The sequence below is a fragment of the Chlorocebus sabaeus genome, chromosome X, assembly GCF_047675955.1.
Source record: "Chlorocebus sabaeus isolate Y175 chromosome X, mChlSab1.0.hap1, whole genome shotgun sequence".
Taxonomy (NCBI): domain Eukaryota; kingdom Metazoa; phylum Chordata; class Mammalia; order Primates; family Cercopithecidae; genus Chlorocebus; species Chlorocebus sabaeus.
The window spans coordinates 3,917,948-3,923,217 of NC_132933.1; positions in this window are offsets into that span (position 1 = coordinate 3,917,948).

Below are 5,270 nucleotides of genomic sequence, written 5' to 3' on the forward strand. Positions count from 1 at the left end.
TTCAAGGTGTGGCTGGTTTCTCTGGCATTCAAGTTTGTTCTCAGCCCATGTTTTAAACCTGAAATCCATGACCCAAATCTTTGCTCCCCTCTCCCATCCATAATTTCCAGACCTGCCAGGCATGGACCATGTGCCCTTCTCTCATTAGTAAGGAACGGGAATGAAGGGAGAAGTGCGCCTGGGTATGTGGCACCCTTTTCAGATTCCTTTAATTGCTCCTATGCCCCTGCAGGCTCCGTGTCCCTTTTGCCTTGCCTATCACTCTAGCCCCCCTTATCAGAACTAGACGGTTCCTAGGGACCACCAGACTCAAACAATTCCCCTCCTCCACCATGTAAAGATGAGGATTCTGAGGCACAGAAAACAGGAGAGATTTGTCTCCTGTCAGGCAAGGACTTAATAGTAGAGTGGGACTGGACCTTAGAAATGCTAATACCTTGGCTTGGCTTGGAGCAAGCCTGGACACCTTGGGTGATTCACCTTTCAAAATAAGAGACTCTAAAGGTATGTTGGGAAGTGTGGCCCTGGCATCCTGTGATACTTCCATCTCTAAAGGAACTCAGAAACAGTAATGAGAACCAAAGAGGAGACAAAAAGGCTATATCTGAACAGCCATTTTTGCCATACAGTCTTTAGAATGATGCTCAAACACTTTGCATGCAAGAAACTCACAGAAAATACAAGGAATAATTTTAGAACTAGGAAAATGGTTCCTCACTAAAGATATAGGGAGGAAAAAAGGCAGTGTGGCTCCTGGGCAATGTAGACATGCAAATTTGTAAGCAGTCATATTTAAATGGTTTTGAAACACAGAAATAGTGCAAACCAGATTTTTTAATCACACTATAATAAACCTACAAATACATAAAATCCCTACATTGGTAAATTTTTAGAAGCTCACATAAATAGCTATTTTAAAAGGAAAAACTTAAAATCATAATTAAGTGAATAATATCTAAAAAATAAAATTAATGAGTGACATGCAGCCAATATTGCACTTAGAGAAAAATTCATAATTTAAACATTTCAATTACTAAACACAATGGAAGAAAACTGAGTTAGGCATTGATAACTAGAAATTGGAAAAAGGATAAAAACACATTATACATTAGAAAAATTTGGAGCATTAAATGAATTTTTAAAATAAATAGTACAGGGAACCAATTAAGCATTTGAAAAACAAGAAATAAAGCTAGGTCCCTATGTCTCTCCTCATCCAAATTACAGATGAATCAAACATTTGAAAACTTTTTAAAAGAAAACCATAAAGCCACTATAAGACAATATAGGTGAATATGTTTATATTCCTGGAATGGGAAAAGCCCTTCCAAGCATGACATAAAATACCAGAAAGAAGAAAGGAAAAGATTGAAAACAGTGTTCATATTAACAAACAATAAAAAAAGGAAAAAATGTAGAGTAAAACACACTTTCACCACACTTTCATATTTTCATAGGTCAGGTTTTCTGGGAAGCAGTCTTTGAGACAAGATTAGAATGCAGGAAGTTGGTTGGGGAGAGCTCTTTGGATCCCTGCCTTTGGGAAGAGTGCAGGGAGCAAGGTCAGGTGGAGAAGAAATTGGGCTATGATGCACTGGCTGTTAAGAACCTCAGATTAACAAATTAGAAGTTCTCAAGCTGGGATGGTCCTTCTGAATGGTCACAAATCAAGGCAAGGGTGATGGGCCCTTATACTCTCTCACTGAATGTGAGCATGAGCATGGGTATGCCTGAGAGGGTCTCAGTTAAAGGCTGTCAGCCTACAACAATTTCAGCAGTTGGAGAAGTGAGAGCTGTGACCAAGGGGCAGTGGTGGTGGAAGGACTTGGTGGAATACTACAGCATCCACGATAATTCATCCCTTACCTTGCTGAGGCTCCTTTACATCATACGAATACACACCAGAGTATCTTCCCATGGTTATGTTGAGCTGCTTTTCCTTAGAGGATTTACAAGACTAATGAAACACACTACACATCTGTTATGGGAGCTGGTTTTGGGGCCATAACTGATACTCATCACCTCTGTCCTGTATCACTCATTTCAGAATTTCTCTCACTCTTAGCTAGTATCTGCTTATCTAGGTAGCTTACCTCATGGACTGACTGAAACCTTCACCTCTGGAGGATCTGAGCCTCTGGACACCATGTCATTCTCAGGCCATGACTGATGGACTTGTTTATCATTTCTAAGGGATATCTAAGTGGGTCCCCTGGATGTCAAACTTATTCTTGCCTGCCCCAACTGTATAGAAATGGCATGATCTCCTCATGGTAATTAGAATCAATTACCCCTGTCAGGATGGTGACTTGTTTTCTTTTGGCTGGTGCCAAACATGACCAAGCAGTGGCCATGGATAAAATTTGATGTAACTCTTGTGTTCCCTGGTAAAGGCACTGACAATCTGGAAGCCAAGAAGCCAAGAGCTCTAAACCTGTAGGACCCAGAATTATGAAAACTGGAGCCACAGATTCCCCTAAGTGGGTCACCAGGAGTGGATAAGCAAAACAACTTCAACTTCTACTCCTCGGTTCCCAAACCTGTACATTCTATCCCATAGGGTGCAAAATGCTTGCTGGTGGGTGGAACCTCACCCTCTTAGAGTATCATCCCTAAGCTTACACTTCAGCTCTGTCTTTAACACACAATTTCATCACCCTATCTGGCTAGCAGTTTCAGGGTAGTATGGCATGTAATCGAATTCCAGATCATGTGCCCAATGTTGCACTCCTTTTTCTGGAAAGGGACCTCTAGGTCCAATCCAATGTTATATAAAATCTTGTCTGTGTGGATCGAACACTATGTTCTTGACTAACAACTGGCTGAGGACCTCCAGGAAAATAATCATATCTAGAATTTGTGTCAATTGCAGTCAAACTGAATTATTGCTCCACCCAGTTTTGAAGAGACTCCATATTTGCCCCCAAGTTGCTTATTGGTTTCCTTCAAGAATGGTGACATATTGGGGACTCACCATTGGCATCTTTTATAGGCAAGGACAACAGCTAAATGAGCCTTAATGTGTAGGTAACCATACTGTTGTGCCTACATGTAACCTTTAACCCTGCCACTGTGGAAGGGTTGCTAGATTTGGCAAATAAAATATAGGATTTCCAGTTACATTTGAATTTCTGATACATGACAAATTTCAGCATAAATATGCTTCATGTGAGGTCATGCTGTTCTTGGGCTACTCCTAGCCCAGGACTGAATATAACAGGGGTACTAGAGCATGGATATGTCTACCAATTGCAATAATACAAGAAAACATGCAATTAAAGGGGGTTCTCAGACTGGATTACTCACCACCATCTTGAGTAGTATGTGGGGCATAGATAGTACCTGGCACACTGTGACAGTCCAGATCCTGAAGATTTCACTGATGGTTACCTGGGAAAACATCCCAGTGAGGGGGAAACCCCACTGCTGATTCAGGCATTTGAAGGCTGTGAGGGGAACATTGTATATATAACAAGGGTAGAGTTGGCCAGTTATTACTAGATTGTACTGATGCTCTACAGAGAAATAAGGAGAAACTGAGAATATAGTCAACAACAGTTAAAATTTAAGGAAGAGAGTCAGAGGGCCATTTGGGAAACTTACAAAGAAGACTTTGTCTCCTTCAGTGGGAAATCAGGCATAGATGAGGATCAAATGCAGAACTTGAGAGTTAGATTTGCAAATTCCCAGATATGACTAGATGTCCAACCAAGCCCTATCTATTAGGCTAAAATGAGGGCCCTGTTTTGAAAAGCCTGAAACTCCAAAACATTGGGTGAGGTCATATGGATGTGTGCTATCAAGGATTGAGGTTTTGTAGACTTCCCTGAACCCTTTCAAAGCCTGTAGAGGTAGTCCACCCCTCCCTATAAGAGTTAGCACTTCTCAGTAATGGAAGACCTTTTGGAGAAAATTCTCCATCAAGATAACAGGTGTTTGCTTCAAGAGCAGCCCAACTTCCTTCCTGGTTGTTAAGCCAATAATCGGAATCAAATCCAGACATAATCCATTAGGACAATCCTAGGTCTCATTAAAAGATAAGTAGTTGTTCTCTGCAGGCCAGGACTGACCATAGCAGAAATACTACCTTGGATGGTGTCTTTGTCTGCTTGCACTGCTAAAACAAAATGCCATGAATTGGGTAGCATATAAACAACAACAAAAAAGTATTTCTCATAGTTCTGGAGGATTGGACCTCCATAATTAAGGCGCTGTCAGATTCTGTGTCTGGTGAAAGCCTGCTTCCTGGTTTACAGACAGTCATCTCACTGTGTCCTGACATGGCAGGAGAAGTAAGGGAGCTCTCTGGAGTCTCTTTTATAAGGACACTGATTCCATCCATAACCTAATCACTTCCCAAAGGCCCCACTTCCAAATATTATCACATTAAGGGCTGTGATTTCAACATAAGAATCTGAGGGAAATAATCATTCAGTCTACAGTAGATGGCTAATAGCAATGGGGATGATAGTGCCCTGAAGGAATAGAGACCAAGTAGCAGTGCTTAACCACCAGAAACCAGGTTCTATTATGTTAACTAGCAAAGCTGGAAGGGCATCCACAGAAACTTGACCTACAGGAAGTTGTAGAGATGGTCAACAAAGCAGGTAAGAATAGTTGAATAGTAAACAAAGGTGTTGCTTAAAATCTACACTGAAAAGGCAAGGATGCAGGATGAGAAAGCTAAGGCTGATTTCTCAAATTAGAAAGGCATGATGCTTTGCTCAGTTATTGCACCTGAGACAATTTTCAGACCCGTAACCTATTGACAGAACAAGCGGCTAGGTCTAAAGGAGGAAGTACTCTGCAACACCATGGCATGTATATACTGTGAGTATGAGTATATCCCCACTCCTTTTCCAATGGGTTTCCAATCTGTTTACTCAGGTGATTGTACACTTGGGAGAGGAGGGAACACCCAGACATTTCAAGGACTATTGGATATAGGTCTAAATTAACATTGATACCAGAAGACCAAAGCATTATTAGGCTTATCTGTTAGAGTTGCAGGCTTATGGAAACCAATAAATAAATTGAGTCCTGGCTGGAGTACAGTTCTTAGTGGGCCATTCAGATTCACAGACACATCCAATCATCTTCCCAGTTCCGGAATGCATAATTGGATTCGCTATACCTGGAAGCTGGAGTAACCCTCACATCGAGTTTCTGATCTGTTATAAGAGCTTCTGGATGCAGCTGGAAACCATCATTCTCAGCAAACTATCACAAGAACAGAAAACCAAACACCGCATGTTCTCACTCATAGGCGG